Here is a 19,282-nt window from a genome sequence, read left to right on the forward strand (position 1 = left end):
GGATGATCTCTTAGTTTACTGGCAGGAACAATATGAGTTGTTTAGGAGTTATATTTCACTTAAGGAATAAGGCTATTTTTGTGTGTGCTTGGAGCCCAACTGTTGATATTTTAAGGAGCACTAAACAATATTTTACATGCTGCTCAAGAAGTTAACTGAAAAGGCTTTGGATTTTAGATGTGCTTATAGAAATGTTTCGTATTTTATGAGGGGATAGGTGGTATTTTGATACATTTATGTGTAGAATTGTTGAACAGCCCCTTAAAAATTATTTTCCCATGATGTGAATTCAAAAAAAATTTACAGTAGGAGATGTATGCACATCCAAGCATACAAACTTTCCTTAAATAGCTATGTATTTTTGTTGTTTATAATGAAGATTGAAAAGTGAAAATAAAATGCCATGTTGCAATCCTGTTTTGTATTTCTCTTAGAGGTAACCACTTGTTATGATGTATGTTTATTGGGTTTGGGTTTTATCGCAGTTCACCTTTTAGACTTTTTTTTGTGCTGCATTCATTTAAACTCCCATCTCCACTGCTCTCTGATTGCTGACTGCCTCTCAGTACATTCATATTCTTCTGGTCTTCGTGGTTATTAATTTTGTGAGCTGGTTCTGTAACAGGCATGCTGGCAGACTCAATAGAAGAAAAGGTGTTGAGGTGTTGAGGGTGAACTTGGAACATGATCCTTCTACACTCATCATTAGAGTCATTAGAAATGCAGATTGAAGAAGAGTCTCCATACCAGACAAATCCATAGCTACACACACATTAATGCTTTCTGTAGTGGCGTTTAGCAACTATTCATACACAAGAAAGCCTGCTGAGTTACGTTGTTTAATTTACTTTGTTCTGCATGATGGTTTCTAACCGTGTGACAGATAATAGTTCCCCTTCTGTTGCAGATATGGTCAGCATCTTGTACATTAAGGAAAAGAAGTAGAAACCTTTTGTACAATGAAATTTTGTCAAATGAGTTAAATTGGAGCTTTCCTAGGCGTTCTGCTCTCAAGTGCCTTCACACATGTTATATTCTTTAATTGAAAAAGGTGCCAGATTGATGCCTCTTCTGTACCCTGCAGAGGTTTAGGATCTGTTCCTGAAGGGATTTTTGACATGCAGATATTTGCATGGGTGGGGCGTCTGATGTCCAAAATCCTTGTCAGGCTGATCTTTTTTGGTGCAGACCTGATGGAGGTCTGAGGAGCTGAACTGCCAATGGCACTGGAGCTTGCTCTGTCCCATGCCGCTTCCCTATTGTGCCTTGAGAGTGACCTTGAAAGACCCTTTTCCTGTGGCCATTATAACCTTGGCCTAGCCGCTGACAGTGACAACAGGGGTGCCAATTAGTGCTGTGTGGTGGGGTTTGTTTTTCCTTTCTAATGAACAAAGTCCATTGAGGATTGGATTGACCCCACCAGCTTACTTCATGCAGGCCACCAAGTGCCATGGCATTTTTATTTTGCTCAGTCACTGCTGACCTGGTGTTGAACCTTTGTGTGTAATCTGTATACAGTCTCTGTGTCTACCATTAATTTTAAATTGTACTTGGTAGAAGAGGTTTGCTTCTGAAGTAAGGTATGTGAGTAAAGCATAGTATTATGTAACAAATATGTAAAATACCTCAAGCTACTTCTTGTGGTTAGATGCTGAATTTGACTCTGCTCTTACAAAGTTCACAAATTTTATGAAAATTCTGAAGAATTAACCAGACATACAAAAAGGGAACAATTTTGCATAAAATAAAGAGAATTGTGTGTTATACAGCTTTGCAATCTAATATAGAAACATGAGAGTCTCTGTTCTGTTCCATACATCTCCTAAGTGATCTTAGGAAATCTTTGGTTTACCAGGACCTTTCTGTCAAAAGTATTTAAACAAACTCAGACATACCACAACTTCTAAGGTTTCAGAGATAGAAAACTGAGCTGAAAAATGAAGTTCTCCTGTGGAGCCCAGGATTAAATCAGTCATTCTGAAACATTATTTTTTATTTTTCTGTCAGATGAAAAGTTACTTTACTTTTTATTTCTTCTTTTAGATACACATGAACAAGTTTTTCTTAGCGTCCAGTAGAAGTGGTAGTTAGCTTTTATTAAAATCTGTAATGCCAAATTTCAAGTGATGTATATGAGGGTGTGTGCTAGACTTGTCAGCTCAATGCAACAGTCTTGACTTTTTGCTTCTGCAGTATTTTTGATATTTTAAAATTTTAAATTATTTGTTAGTTTTCATAACTGAGGAGGAAATAGATTTTACAGTTCAGGTTTTGGTTGGGTTTTGTTTTGTTTTTCTTCTCCCACCCAGTGAAAGCTGTGGTCCTTTATAGTGATGTGTATTATAAGCATGTCTGCAATTTAAAGTCCCGTGGTAATGAAGCTTGAGTTGGGAAGTATTACAACTTTGTTATTACCAACAGTAGCAGTCAGGAAAGCACAGGGAGAGCAGAACTGGGTTGTTATTAGATCATAATAGGGCTGTAGATTGGACTGTGGATATATCCTCTTCAAATAGCTGTCTTGGTGTCCTGAAAAGAGTAAGTATTAGAAAAGAGATATTTTCAATACATGTATAAAAAGAATCATGTAGATGGTGAAATAGCTTAGCAAAGTCTACCAAAGAAAAAAAGATTTGCTCCAGTTCAGTACATTAATGTGGCTACATTTCTGAGAAGGAGATAAGACTAGAAGCAGGAGGAGCAAGTATATGACTCTGTGTGAGTGATATTGTGAAGTGGGGTACAGAGTTCTGTGTAAAAATGAGAGAATTTGGGGAAGACGACACTTCAGCCTCTCAGTACATGTGCCTCCTGAGTACATCTACTTCCATCACAATGGGCTAGAAGAGGTCTTTGTTTAGTAGTGCAGTGCCCCTGAGATCTAATTTAGCTTTTAGAGCAAATTCAAAAAGAGTGAGCAAGAGAGAACAGAACAAAGATGGAAGTGTGCACCACAAATATTGGTACTGTAGTTGCTTCTGTAAATTCATTAAAAGAAATTCTCCTGACTTGGACTTCCTGCTAAAGCAAGACTGAACTTTAGAGATGTATATTGTTTCATTATCCAGCTGTGATAATGAGGAGATGGTATAAATGTGTATTGTAGGGCAGCAGTGCCTTTGTTGTTCTTAAATAAGAAGCACAAAACCATTAAAGACAAGGACAAGTGTTTCAGAATAATTTTGCTTCTGAAAATATAATTTTTTATTAAGTCATACTGTTAGAAGCATATATTGGATCTAATTCTTTGAACACTGCAAAATTTCATTCTCAGGAGTCTAAAAATTTCAGAGTATGACATTTCTTATTCCTTTATTTGAGCAACTTCTCTGTGCTTGAGAGTTCAGAATGGTTTTGCCTTCATTTAGCATGTAATTTTGCAAAGTTCATCTTTGGCCCTCTGGATTTAGGGCTATTGTGATGTTTTTGCGTAGGTTTTTCCTGTAGTTTGCAAGTATGTTTTCATCATGAATGAAGTTGCATTGTGTGTTTATGTACCCCCATTAATCTTGCCCAGTAGAACCCTTTACCCCTTGAGTATTGCCATCAGCTCTTGATTTTACCACGTTACAAATGTGCCTTGTGGCTATTTCAGAAACAGAATATGAAAAATTCAGTGTGGGGAAGTTTGTTTTGGAGTAAGGTAGCATTCTGCTATCAGCACAGAAATACTGCTTTGATATTCAGGGTTGCAGACAGATGCAGTAATACGTTTTTGGTTACAATTAGATGAGATTAGATGAATCTCCCATTAGTTGATTTAACTTGAGGTTTTATTGGTACTTCTATGGCTGATCCACTTGTCCTGCAGGTTCATGTCTTATATTAACATTTCTGTCAAAGTGTATTTGATAAATAAAACATAGGCTTGTCAACAACATATGGAAAGCTGATTTCAGTCAGCTCAAAAACAGGCATTTAAAAATGCATACTACTAATAAAGTCATATTTATACTTTATTTATCATCTGATTTTGACTTGCTTCTTTTTCCTCATCTGACGAGTGGTAAATACACTACTACTTCAACAAACTTGTGCCTGCTGGCTTGTGTCACCTCACCTTGCTGAAACTAGTTTCTGCAGTTGCTAGGCAGCCCCATTTGAACCAGCTGAGAGTGCAGAGCAAGTCCCCTCAGCAGCACATTTCAATTAAAGATCTGGACATACAGCTGGTTTCTTTGGCTGGTCATCTCCAATAGTAAGAGCAAAGGCTTCCTGAGCTGTGCTGTGCAACGTCTTGATTCCTTAGGGTTTTCTGTAGTAAATTCCCTCTGGGTATCTTAGAAAAATATTTAAACAAATAATTAAGCTGTTTCTGTTTTCTCTTGTATACATCGATGTGCAGGAGAAGCTACTGTTTGCATTGATTTTTTTTTTCCCCCCCCTTCATTTTCAAAATAGATTTTATCCCTTCTGTGGTGGGTTGAGGAGAAAAACAACTGAACATGAACCAACAGAAAATAGCATCTTAATCTACGGTGTGATTAAGGAATCCCTCAAAGATGCTGTGCCAATGTTCCCTTCTGCCAAAGAAGGAAGCGTATTAGACATTTTCAAAAACATTTTGGGATATGATTGGAAGTATTACATCTTAAGCAAAAATGGTGAATAATGAAGAAGCTTTGGGATTAACATATTACCTTGCCATTCTAAAATAATTTTTTTAAAGTCTATTTTTTTGTGTTTAGGAGTCAGCTGGGAACTCAAAATCTATGGAAAGGAAATTATATTAGAACTATGTGTGCTGTGTCATGGCTGGAAAAACAGAAGTGACAAAAGCAGGTTTTAGTATGGTGTCATTTGATAAAAGTCTGCTTTAGTTCTGCTAGCTTAACCAAGTTAAATTAGTTACACAATCTAAAGCAGAGATTGAAGGAGCACTTTTTCCAACATGCAGCTATCTTGCGCTACCAAAATGTATATATTTTACTATTGCACATTATGTTTGTGGGCAGAATTTACCCATTTACTTCATGTTCAGAAATATGTCTCTTCTTCTCTTGTCAACACTCTCTTAAGATACATTTTTCTACCAAAGGTGGTATAGAATTTGCTTCTCAGAATAACGCTGCACTAGTGTTTTCATCCAAATCCTGATAATGGATAGGCCTAACCTATTACTTACTCTTTCTATGGGGAAACATTACTGAAGAAAGAAGCAGTAAGGTAATAGAGTACATAGAGAGACCATAGAGAGCAGTACATCTTAAAAGGTTTTCCACAGCAATGCAGTAAGATTTACTGCAATTTGTATTCTGATCTCTGTTGCCAGAATGCAATTCTGTAGTTTCCCTTAATTTGCCAATGTTACTGTGGCGATCTTCTGTAGAGTATTTTGTTTTATTATAAATGTATCCAAGGGCTTGCTTTCTCACCAAGTTCTGTCCAAATGCAAAGAATGTTCCTATGCTCTGCAAAGAAAAAGATGCCGTGTGTCCATTTTTAAGTAACCATTCGGCTATGTCTAAATAAAGAATTCCTGAGGTTCTCTCTTCCACTCTTTCTAGTTGCTAGAGATGGTCACTGGGGCACCATTAGCCTGGATATTTAGTTCACGAGCTTTCCAAGCATCTCCGTTGAGATGATCACAGTGCTACCCAAAGCTGGTGCTCCATACAAACCCCTGTGATCTATTCCATATTGTGTCTTTGCTGTCTCATTTAATGCCATTGTCCATTCATTAGGAGGTTCCTCCATTGTCTTCTTGCCCCCCACCATGTGAACTTCACATAACCCTTTGGATGTCAGCATAACTCAGTAGAACCAAAGGGGCTTGACATAGAGCAATATGGGGTATTAAGACAAATTATCAGGACATTAAATCAAGGGAGAGGGATTCTAGTATAATATATTCACTTAACACTCCACAAGGGCCAATAAAGCTTATTATTGACAACAGTCAAGCTTTGCTTCTCCTTGTTCAGGCTGTAGATAAAGAATCACTACAACTCCTCTCATCCTCAAAAAAGAAAAAGCTAAAAAAAAGTGCTTTTCCTTAAATGTCTGTTTTATTTTTGCTGTTTAAGGTTTGGGTTTTTTTTTCTGAAAGCTGTTGAAGTATTGGATAAGGGATTTGTGGCACATTGTGTAATGCTATGATATTCAGCACCTGAGAAATGAGACTGAAGCCACTAAGAGCATAACGTGAAAAATGGACAGTAGCAAAAAATGGACAGCAGCAAAATAAACATCTTCCACTATGGTCTTCTTCAAGAAGACTGTCTAATTAATTGTACCTCTGTCTCTGTAACAGTTAATACTGAAAAAACCCCATTATCATCAAAGAAGGATGTATCTCACTCCGGTTTAAAAGTAATGGTTTCTTCTCCAGACACTGTCTGGATGAAAAAAACACTGAACAGGTGAAAAAAATCACCAGGATGGTTCTCTGTAAAAAAAGCATTACATGCTAACTCTTCTAATGACTTAAGGGTTATTGCAGTGTTCCCAGCCTGCATGTTTATTGTCCAGCTCAACACCAGACTAGTTGTACTAGGGAAGTATTTTTAGAGGTTATGTTGATCGTATCGTAGGAAGATCCTTGTCTGGAATAGAACCATGCCAAATACCATCTTTCTTCTATTTATACACAGACAGGAGGAAAGGATAGACATCTTTTTTCTTCTATTGTGACAGGCCAAATTATGAAGAACTTAACATGTACTAGGCAGGGAGTGGCTTATATAATGGTCAGATCCATGAAGTCTTGTGGTTTGGCTGTTTGCTTATTCAGAAAAGATGGAGGGAAACAGGAGAAGAGAGCAGGGTGGAGAAGGTCAGGAGTGGGGTCAGATCAGGTGCAGTAGCTACAAATGACTCACAGAATTTTTTAATGTATCTGTTCAGCCTGTCATTCATATTCTCTGAGGTGCTCTGAGAGAACCTGAGTGGAACAAGGCTTCAAAATGCATTTTGAAGTCACTTTTTCTCCTTATCTTTTAAGTTAAATACTCTGTATCATCTCTATCTCTGAACAGTCAGTAACTTTTTTGAGGGTATCCAGTGTCTTTCCATCTCTTAGGTTATAAACTTCCCTAAAAAGTTTTTGCTGTATTCTTTGTAGAAATGGCTTGATATCTTACGGTGTATGTCTCATAGCAATTGTGATGTGAAAATGATCAAGTGGATACTGCTGACAAGATTTTTTGGCCTACTGTAATTATCTTGGAGGGGGGAAATCATATTAAGTCACTGTTATGCTCACCCTTGCCCAGCTTTCAGCCTTTTCCTCATGACATGTTTTTAGACCCTAGCTGAAGTCTATCTGAATGATCCTCATTTGGAAGCTGGGCTTAGCTTTGCAAGAAGCCAGCTGTAGATAGGCCAGGAAAGACTGACTGGTAGAAACAGACATGTTTCTGGGCATCACTCTGGGATGTATCTATCGAGCTGCAGTCTGTGGTAAGCATTTTGACAGGTTTAAGGATGCTGAGGAAGTGATGCTTTCAGGTGTGGCCCAAGGCAAAGATAGTATGCACAGCAAATTTTGCCCAGAGGAAGTTTCCCAGCTGTGTTTGTGTTCTTTCAGGACAGTGTAGACACAGTTTAGAAATATTATTGGTGATCACACTGCTGTATCATATCTTAGATTCTCTTAAATTTGCAAACTGGGTAGGACTTGGTAGGAGAGTCATGGAACACTTGTAGAATAAACTGTGATTGACAGACAGATTGACCAACTAAAGCCAAACAGGGGATGTGAAAACAGTGTATGTCAGAACCCTAACTAAAAGATGTAGGTATTATTTTAATGCTGACCTTCATGTAGCTGTATGGTACAGATTCTGCTCCTGCTTTTTCAAGTGAGTAGATCCGTCAAGCATTTCTCAAGTTAAAGTAGCAAAATTAGGGTTCATACAGAAGGCAACTGCACTGAGAAACATCATATTCACCTGCTCAATAAAACACACAGAGCAAGCTAGAAGATAGGGAGGTAATTCTGTGAATCCAGTGTCTGTAAGAAATATTCACTTAATGTTTTGCAGAACTTCAAATTCAAGACAGGGTCACTCTGGTAACAATGAATAGGTGTCATTAGTAGGCTTATTACCTACCATTTCATAATGATTTTATGATACCTACTCTAACCAGAAAAAGTTACAAGGAAAAGATGTGTTAAAAGTTTCTGAAGTGTACACTAGGAAGACATGGCCTGAAGTTGAGCAGGAGGTGTTTGTTCCCCATTTTCACTCTCTTCTGTGATTGTTCTGAGAATAATACTGTTCCGGCAGTCATTACCTTGCATGTCTGAGGATTCCTTCCCAACCCTAACTAACTGGGAGAAAGGTGAAAAGGATAAATTAGGGCCAAAATGTTTTCTTGCCAACCTCTAATAAAGCAGCCATCTGTTCCAGTTTTCTTCTACTTTTACCTGTATTTCTTATTAGTCTCTTGCTTTCATCTGATGTTTCTATGTTCTTCTCCGTTTTCAGTTACTTTTTACTCTTCAATCTCCAGATGTCAACTTTTCTCCTTGTACATGGATTATTCCTCATCTATAGCTCTAGCCTTTAAAAATACGACTTTTCACTAGTCACAGCTTTTATGGTCATGTTCCCTGAACACCTGAGTCTCCAAAGGTCATGCATGCAGTTCAGGCTTTCTAATGAGATTAAGTTAGTTTCTTTAATGTTTTCATCATTGAGGATGTGTCTGCAAAATTACTCGGTGCTTATCCTGGACATACATAGCTCTTTGGTGGGTTTACACAGTTCATATTGTCTCCATAAAGGTTAAATATATTAAAAGAAATTACTGATTTCACTGTAATGCCTTACTGATTTTGAAGGTAAGTTTGTGCTGGTGCAGGTACACCAATATTTTTCTGATGCCGTAAAAGCTTAGATTATTATCTACCAAGTCATTATAAATTCAGTTTGGCACCTATGATAGGTGGTCAACTACAAAATTACGACTCTAAAAGCCTCTTTTTGGCTGCAGAATCCCTAAGCTCTGCGAGCCCATTTGCTTTTCACATTTAGCTTCTGCAGAAATTAAAAGTTCCTGTTTTCTCCTGTCTTTCTTTGTATCCCTCAGCGTAGTCCATGCAGTACAGAGAGTTCCCCTGCACTGTGCTCTTTTGAGGATCAAATCCATAAAGATATACCTAACAGAGCAAGCTATATACTGACCGCAAGTGGAGAGGAAGATGAATGGACATTTATACATTAGGGCAGAGTTAAGAATGTTTCCACAGGACCTTAGTAACTGTGTTCATGTTCCCCCTCAGAAGAGTACTGAACTGAGGGCAATTTGTAGCAAGAAGGGAGTGGAGATGTTAGGTTTCCATCTTACTTGTTGATGCTCCTCATTTATAATACTTTTAAAGATTCACTGGGTCAGAAATAGGGCAAGCATGATCCTTTAGCCCCAGAGAGCAAGACTGAACATCCAAATTCCATACTCAAATCTTGGATCTATTTTCCAGGTTGGAAACTAACTGGGTAAAATAGCTGTTGAGTCTGGAACTGAAGCAGGATCTTCCTCCTTAAGAGACTTGGTGACAGTGCTAAAGAGCCATGCTCTCTCTCATTGTCCCTTGATCTTCACCTTCCCCTTTTTACTAAATAATGGGTAGTCCAAAATTGAACAGTGACATGAGGAAAAACTAAGAATATTAATGACCCCTCATAATGTCTTTGAAACCTCTGTGAGTTCGTAAGGGTGAGTATTACGATGTCTTTATTCCTCAACATGTATAGGCCTTCGTTGCCATGCCATGCAGCAGTAAAAACAATTGTCTGCCATTTCGACTTGTATTAATCATCACTATTCTTTTGAAAATGCTGAACTTGTGATAATTTTCTCCAGCTGATAATTTGCATAAATGGGTGAGTTGTATTAATGTTTTGTAAAATAATAATTAAGACATCTGTGTCAAAATAAAAAGTCATAATTCACTTTTAATGTAATGATCAGGGTGTCTTCGAAATACACAGCTTCAAATGCCAAAAATTAAACCAGGTTGTTAAAGGATTATCAAAGTCCCAAAAACTGAAGCTAGATAAGGATGGCTTGTTTGGTTTGGAGTGTTTTGTTACCACAACTCTTTTTTCCATGCTCTGTAATGAGGCAAAGCATCTTAGTTCCCAGTTATGTACGGTGTATGTATCCCCAGTGATCACAAGTTCACAAACTCAGGCTTGTTACGAGTGTTGTGCTAAGCAGCATGGATCAGCAGTAGCTTCTGCAGTGTGGAACAGTTCTGTCACTAGTAGCAGGCCTAGCTGGGGGCAGTGATTCAGCAGAAGAGCAGCAGGGTTAGGATCTCTGTTACTTTTTATCCTACCACATCACCAGGGTTGATCACTGTTGAACATAATCAAGTCAATGCACCTTAATTTGTGGGCCATCCTGTGTAGCAGATTGTTCTTCAAACTGTCCCCCTTGATTTTGCTGGAGACAGTAGAGCAAGTATTACTGAATGAGGCTTATTTTCATCTCAAAGTATCTGTTATTTCTGTCCCTCAGTTTGTCACATGTGTACAATAAAGATATTTCAAAGAATTTCAAGGGGGTTTATTGTGATTTCTCTTAAAATATTAGGTAGCCAATTGAATAATTTATTCTTTTGTGTAAACTAAACTTGATCCTCCTGTCTGACTTCTGAGTAAATTCACTCAATCTTTTTTTATTTTGCTAACTGGAAGACAAGAGAGTATCGAAAGGTAACACTGATCATTCAAGCTGTATAGCTGACTTCAACACAGATAGCTGAAGATGGTTTTTTTTGTTTAAAATTCTGCTTCTGGAAATAATAAGGTCTGTCTCCTAGAAATTAATTTGTATTCTTCTTGTTGTTGTTGTTTGCCTCCCCTTTTTTTTTAATACTCAGAACAATGTCTACATGCAGGAGTGAGAGATACAGTATAGAATTCTGCTTGCATATTCCTTATGTTTTCTCTTACTTAGCTCTGAATATCTCTACAAACACATTTCCTTACATTACCAAGTTGTTTCAGTGAGTCTCACTATTTTAGGTCCTTTCCCTTCAGCAATCTTCTTGTCTTTTCTGCTGTTATTTGGGTGTTTCCAGTTGTTTCTGATGTTGTACTTCCTTGAGGTTTGAAATAAACTTGAACCCAAGCATTTTTTCTCTGCCAGTGATACCTCTTTCCTACTAAGCATTTGCAGTGTGTGCAACAAAGCCTGTGTTTAGACATCACTTCTCTGCTGTTACTTAGGTAATATTTGGGGGAAAAGTCTGCTTTCCCTTGCTTAAGATTGTTGTTCAGAGTATGCATAGCTGTGATAACACTGAGGTAATATATGCAAACCTGGGCCTGTATTTTGTGTTGCCCCCACTCCTTCAGTACAGCGCTGGCAGTGCAAGCGTGTAACTATTCTCTAATTTCTCTTCTGTCAGCACACTTCACCTACCATTTCAGGCAATAGGTCTGTTCTTAACCATGTAGTAATTACTTTGCTGTGTGTAAACCTTTTATGGAATGTATCCTGCTTGGCCTTTAGCCTGTTTCTTTTGATCTTTTCTTTACATTAGCAGCAGTTACCTCTGTTTCTTCTCTTATCCCAGATGTGCTTTTGCACATGGACCTATTGGAAGCTGTATCCTAGTTGTCTCTCTCCAGCTATGATGATACATGGTCTAACAGATAACATCTCTTTCTGTATGTTGGCAACATTAACTAGATAAATCACAAGAAATTTAATTAACTGCATACCCAACTCGCTCTGCTCTTTGTTACTTTTCGAAAGATATTCTGTAATGCTGGTTTCCTCTTGGGGAAATACAGCTAGACAATCAAAACACAGTCAGACATATAACGGTAAAAATACAGACTTTGACTGAACCAGAGAAGTATTAAATGTCCCAAATTCTGGTGTCACTACATGAAATATTAGCATCATGTTGTCTCTAGTAGCCTGAAGTATTTGGATAGTAAAAGTTTCTGTTCATTAGCCTTTGTAAGAACGTCCAGTCCAGAAAACGCAAATTTTCTGTAGGGTTTTGTAATAATAGTTTATTAATCCATCTGCTGCCTCTTTGTCCTTGCTTTTATTTCTAAACTTTCTGTTGGTGTTTTGTTTCAATGAATACTTTACACTACTTAAATGTCCTCTATTCACTTGTATGCCTGAACTGCACTTGGTAAGAAAGCTATCTTCGCTGCTAGTTCTCCACAAAGAAAAGTCAATTTCCCAATACCTTTTAATGTACATCAGCCCCTGTGATATTTTTTATATTGTGTTATTTAAGATTGCTGGATCATTTCATGGTCACTTTGCCAATTCCTGTTATACATCAGTGAGTGACGGGTAACTGAGCATTGGTAACTGAGTTCAGCTGGTAAAATGTGAGCCTTTTCCTGTGTTTTGGCTCACACATGTATTTGAGTTACCAGCTCTGCTTCAAATTTTCCCATTAAATTGGAGGTGATGGGCAGTATGTTCAGAAGATGCACAGGAGTCAACTTCCTTATGTTCCCTGCTACATTTCAGCTTTATTCCTTTGTAAAGTAGGAGTAACAATCCCTGTACTCCTGAGACATTTGGTTGTTAACTTGCTGAGATCTGCACATGGTTATATCAATGTCAGGGTTTTTTTAAGTTTGTTTTACTAGATAGGAGGTTTTCCCTTGGGGCATTTTAACATCAATGGTTGAAATTAAATGTAGTCACCACTTTTCTCCCACACCATACTACCCTCTGATACAAATGAAGTGATTGCAAAAAAGAAGACAAGTTGTGGGAAAGAGAGAAGGTTCCTACTGAAATAGGCAGGGCGGCAATAAGGATTTGCCAAATTAAAAAGTTGTTGTAATATTTCTGAAACAAACCACACAATGAAGTCATCTGATATCTGATTGCCTTTACTTGATGTTAGTGTACTGCCCTAAATAAACTGTTGGGACTTTTCCCAGAATCATGTCTAAAACATTTGGCTCATTAGACATCAAAAGGTTCTGGAGTCTTTCCCTGCATTTTTGGCACATTTACTCTTTTTGCGTTCAGTGCAGCACAGAATAAGACCTTTTTGCAGGCCATTAATATTTTGAAAGAGAACCATGTAGAAAAGCTATCAAAATGTTTGTGTTTTCACCACAGTACATTGGTGGAGTTTTTTAAATGTTGGTTTTTTAATTTTAACCAAAAATGTGTATAATTGTAATTATTAGAGTTTTAATACTAAAATCTTTAGAGTTCAGTTGCACAGATATTCAGTCTCTCATGGCTTTCCTTAACTGGTCACAATGTCTTTGGGAATTCTCAGAATTTTCATTGAAATCTGTGGGTTTTGGCTAATAGTTTTGGAGTATTTACTCTGGCACAGAAAAATCTTCATCGTGATAATTGTTACTATCATCGAGAGAGCTATGCAGATGCCTTTTATGTTTCTTACATGTCTTGTTTGACTTCAGAAACTATTTTATGGAGGAATATGTTCAGGCTGGTAATTCATATATGTATACCTGTATCATCTGTGTATCTACCACTGTATCATCTGCTTGTACATAAGAGTTCCCATTGCAGTGATTTTGTTGGGCCAAAATAAAGCTTTAGACACCGTGGTGTAAAGAGATCAAGTTGTTTGTTCAACTCAGGATGTGGGAATATGGAAAGGTTATGCTCTTAGTTGCCTCTCATTCTGACTTAATACTGTTTTTATTTATGTAAAACCATTTATGTTAACTTTCCAGCAGAGACACTTTTTTGTACCATCAAGCTGGAATTTTCCCTTTTCCATTTCAGCTGCAATACTAGAAATAACTCATAAATTGATTTCTCTCAAATTAGAAAGTTGGTTGATATTTGAAAACATAGGTTTCCAGATTCTATGAATGCACGTAGTATGTAGAATATGTAACATAGTTAAGATGGGAGTTTAGAGTCTGTCAAAGCTTACTTGTGTTGTCTCTTAATTTAGAGACAATGTGAGTGAGCCTTGACAGACTCTAGACATTCTGAAGCTAAGGCAGGCAATGCAGTTTTTAATGCCTAAGTAACTATGAATGTTAAACAAGCAGTGGGTTTCTTTTTTATAATTCTGTAATTTAAAAAAAAATTGTGTGTAACTTAAATGAGAATGATCAGTCTGTTGTAATTACAGACACATCATCACGTAGTTCACATAGCTGAAAAAAAGAATGAAAAAAACTGCAAATAAATTCCTGCATTACATGTATTGTTGAAAACTCAGTGAAAATGGAAGACAAACGTTATAAAAATTGAGTGGCTTACTGATTTCTCATTATTGCATAAAGATTTGCTTACCGCTGAAAAACTGGAAGTGAATAGTAATGGCTGTGAAATCCTTTTGTGGAAAACAACAGAAGCAGGAACACCTATCTGCCTTCATTTTCTGGTTTGTGTGGTGTGTACAGATAGTGATGAAAGACTTTCTAACTTCTGATGTTAAGGACATGGGTGGGAAATGTTTGGTGTATGTTTTGTTGGTTTGGTGTATGTTTGTAATTAAGTCTACAGAATCCAGTCAAGCTATCCTTTTTAAAGAAACTTCTTCTGTATCTCAAGCATCCAAAATGGGACTGCAGTTTCCTGCAATTATTCACGTTTAGTTGCTGAATTTCCTCCATAAATAATCTAAAGTCTCTAGAGTGTGCATAAAGGGTTTTTTTCAAATATTTGATATTTAAAATTCCAGGTGGGATAATTCTCTTTCAAAAATCTGTGATGTTTTTTAGCTAATGAAGGTTATTCTAACAAGTGACTTCCTGGTGTAAGTATTCATAAATTCAAAATTCCTTAACATTCTTTTGTGTTTATTTAAAGTCAGTTTTTTAGTGGACGTTAGTAGGGGTTTTTTTCCTAAAATATTTTTGGAAAGTGAGTGTGGAAAGTACACAAAGAAACTTAAATACATCTTTTTTCCAAAATAATTTCTGAAAATATTTCTAGGTATTTGTCCATATTGTATCTATATAAAACTCTCTCTCAAAGCTGCACACAGATAATACACAAAAAAAAAGAAAAAAAATAATTCAAGTACTAAGTACAACATCCCAATCTTGTACCATCGTGGTTATGAGTTGTTTCTGTGACCTGCTACTGTTGTACGTGAGCTTGCTCAATGCCTCTAAGGGGATTGATCAGCACCTTTCAGTATTAGACCCCATAATTTTAATTCTGGACTAGTAACCTTTTGCTTCATTAAACACTTGTTTACTTAATTTTTCAGTTGTGATCAAAGTGGCTGTATCAGACTATTTCTGGCACCAGCAGTGGTTGCTGAGTTGCCGATTTTATAACAGAAATAAAATAATAAACAAACAAAATAAAACTGTTCTTATCTTGATGCACAGACTTCATGCTCTTCGTAAGCACGTACAAAATAGCTGTTCTAGAGAACTTGAGGACGGTAGTAGGATAGGAAGCTGCTTCAATTCTTGCTTGTTTCACTGGCAAAGATTATTTGGTGCCCAAATACCTGTTCCAGTCATTTACAATTTAGTGTGAATTTTGCAGAACCATCTGTGTTGCTGTATAGTCTTACTCTAAGTGATCAGAGTGTGGGCTTATTTCCATGGAGGTGTACCCACAATTCACAAAGGACATAAGCACCCACTATGCTTCTTTATGCATATTTGTGTCTAGAAAACTTCCTAGGCCATACAGATGCCTAATTTTTTAGAAAAAAAATGACAGTTTCCAAGCTTGCCTGGGAATTTCCATTAATTTAGCTGTGCAGCTTTCAGCCTCACAGGTTACAAAGCCACTGCTGTGGATGGTAATTAAACCCCATGAAACATCATATGAACCTGTATCTTGAACGTCTTAGGGTTCATTGATTCCCAGTGTTCTCTTTTCAGAACATTGGGACTGTGTGTTGTTTTTGCCAGTTTGTAAGTCATTTCTGACACTTGCATATTCTTAAGAGCATTTTTTCTGGTAGCTTTATTATCTAAATGAGATTATTATTAAAAATTGAACAAACATTGTTTGGCTTCCCTTTGAATAAAAGAACAGCTCTCTTGAGACAGTTACTAAACTTTACTCCAGGCATTGTATTTCAAATAACAGGAAATCTGTCAGTTATGAGAAACAAACAAACAAACAAAAAAAACAACAACGAAAACCAAAATGAAAGCCCACAAATACTTTTGATTTATTTAGAGTGTGCAGGGGCAAATGAAGACACCAAAAAGCCTTCTGCCAGTAGGTTAGATGCACACTGTCTGCGTGTCCAGACCTCCCACGTAGAACAAGGCTGTACACATCTATTCTTGAACTTACTGTTGCAGATCCTCAACTTCCTTATCATGAGAGGCAGGCATTAAATTTTGTGCAGAAAGGTTTTCCTTGGGTAGCTTATTCATATACAGAAGACTTCTAATCTACATGGCACCGGGTTCTGCCAGCTGTGGGCCTGAAACTGTATGGGGTGTGGTGTGTCATTTAGCACCTCTGCTGTACTGGTCCTCTCGGGTGAGATACAGAGCCTGACTTGCTCCTTTTTGAGTCCAAACCCATGGGATGAGGGAAAAATTAGGTGTCGATCAGACAGCCATGTGTCTTTTTCTCCTTCAGGTGAAGATTGCTCTTGAGTTGTGTTGAGCTGCTGAGGCATTGATTGTCAGATAAATTTTGCTAAGAAGCTAAAGGGGCAAAAAACATCAAAACCAAAATCCTAAACTCGAGTGACCTTGCTGACCTCTGTTTGTGTTTAGATACGGTTTCCCATTTAGACACTGCCCACTAAATTTTGTTTTTGACCTTTCGTAAGGGAGATTTTACACTGGGAGTATGCTTGTTAATTCTCAACTATTCCTGTTGTCAGACAACTGTTATTCTTCAGGTTACTGAGGTTCTTTTTACCTTGTAGAATCTAATTCTATAACTGATCAATGTAACTTGGACAATGCTAAAGGACAGTTTGGTTTTCTCTATCCCCTGTTAAGTGTTGTATTTTACCCTTCAAAAGTATTGTCAGTGACTTCAAAAATGTAGTGTAGAATACAATCTCTGTCATATGCACAGACCATGTGCAATGAGTATTTAAAGAATCACAATAAAGATTATGTTCTGCCATGAATCTGTGGGGTCTACATATGTAATGCTAGGGTGAAAAGTTATTATAGCCACATTAAAAAGTTACTTTAAAATGCAGAACATAGCCATTTTCCAAAGTGAATATTACAACATTAAATATTGGTAATACTGAATGCACTATTGTAATGCTATATGTGACAATATTTTAATACTGGCCATGCTCAAAGACTTGCCAATTTGCAATTAGATAAATTATCTGAATTGTTTCAATATTATCATCGCTTCCCTACTCTTGCTAGAGGAAAAATATGGAATAATTTAAATTATGCTGTATAATTACCTCTGACATTATTAGTCGGTAAGACTATACTGTTTTTGTCATTATAATGCACGTTTTGTACTGAATAACTAAATGACTAAAAATACAGCTCTTGGTGCTTAATTCTGTGGTCCAGATTAATGTAGTTTAGTGTTCCCATACAAGTAGACTTTGAATGCAAAGAATCCAGGATAATGCTCCAGTAGGGAGGGGAGAAGTCTAAAAGAAGTATTTTGACAGCTTGTCAGTATTTTGACAGCAAGACTACTCCAGGCAGGATTAGAACTCAAAACAGTGGGAGGAGAATTAATAGGAAACTGTTCATGTTAAAATTAGTTCAAAAGATAGAAGTTGCTGAAAGAAGGAGAAAAAAACCAGAACAACAACAAAATAAGTGCTCGAGGGAGAGGAGAGAGATTAAGAAATCTGAAAACTTGCTGCTTGAAATTACTCATGATAGTAACGCTGTATGAGAGGCTTAAATAAACCCTATAATCACCTCTTGAATACAAATACATCTCTTGAATACAGTTCGTGCCTTTGCTAGACTGATAGTATTTGATTGATAAAAGGAAATACTTTCGTGAGAAATTAATAATTATTAATTCATTGAACTAAAGAAAACTGGGGAGATCTAGATGTAATAGAAGTCATCTATTTTAAGGTGGTAACCTAGAAGTTGTCTGTAAGGTCTGTGCTTGCATTTATAGATATGTACCCAAAGTTCTGCAACTTTTCAGGCTGCATTTAAAGTGAATTCTTAATAAAATGTCTGCACAGTGCTTTTGTATCAGGATAGTGCTTCTAAGCACTAACGAAGAGCCTGGCCACGGAGGAGCCATGAATAACTTGGTAGAAAAGCAAGATGGCTGATTCACCCCAATGATCATCAACAGCACCTAGATTAGGTGGCCCTGAGAAGCAAGAAAGGGAAGGAAACAGATTTGCATATATGCAAAACTGGGAGAAGTTTTTACAATATTAAAAGGAAAATCTTAAACCTCCTTACTGATTGTCCTGGGGTGACGTTATGGGGCCGCTTTATTCCTTACCCGTCCGCTCAATGCCCAGGGACGCTGTTTCTCTAAGATGGACCCAGGGCCGGGGCCACGGGCCGAGTGCGGGGCGGTTTAACGGGGCCCTGCGGCTCCAGGGGCTCAGCAGGGCTGGGGAGGGAGTGCGCCGGGAGCGCTGTGCTGCTCTTTGGGTTTCTTCTGTGTTCCAGCTAGAGGAAAAAAGGTTCTGTTGGTTTCCCTTGTCCTTTTTTCCCTTCCTTTTGCCTCACTGCCTCCCTTCCGTCTTCGCCGATCCCGGGGGCCTGCGGGGTGGCCCCAGCTGGTCCGAGCCCGGGTGTCTGTTCCTTCTCTGGGAATTTGTTGTATTTTGAGGGCTTTTTTCCCCTGTTCTACCCTGTTTTGTTTGGTGTTAATAAACTGGGTTTTTTTCCACTTTCACTTGCTGTGACCTACTTGTCTTATTGGTGGAGGAAAAGGGGAGGCCCTTCTTCCCTTCGGAGGAGACACTCATTCCGGAGTATTTCCTCCTGAAGTTTTATCTGCAAAACTGAGATACCGATTGTCTTGAAAGTAAACCAAACATCGGCTGTTCCTCATTTAATAGATTGTTGTGGGCACTCGTTCCTAAATATGAGTATCCTCTTGTTTCCAGATGGCTAATAGTGAAATATTAGGACTTTAGGTTTCAGATGCACGCCTGACAGAATGTGTAGGCATGTGTAGCTACATAGATCTGTCACTTTTATATAGACAGGGATGAGCCATTGAATTTCAGTGTCTGGGTGTGTAAATCCAGATCCTAGCTCTCCATCTTGTTCATGCACAGACACAGATGCGTGGTGTGTATCATGCGGGCTGAGCTAGAGAAACCAATGTTTGCTTCAAAATCAGACTTCCACATGGCAGAATAGTATCACAGAATTATCACAGAAGCTTATGGTAGTAATTATTTTCAACCCTGTTTTAAAACAAGTGTGCT

The sequence above is a fragment of the Corvus brachyrhynchos genome, unplaced genomic scaffold (genome assembly GCF_000691975.1).
Source record: "Corvus brachyrhynchos isolate BGI_N302 unplaced genomic scaffold, ASM69197v1 scaffold22, whole genome shotgun sequence".
NCBI classification, from domain to species: domain Eukaryota; kingdom Metazoa; phylum Chordata; class Aves; order Passeriformes; family Corvidae; genus Corvus; species Corvus brachyrhynchos.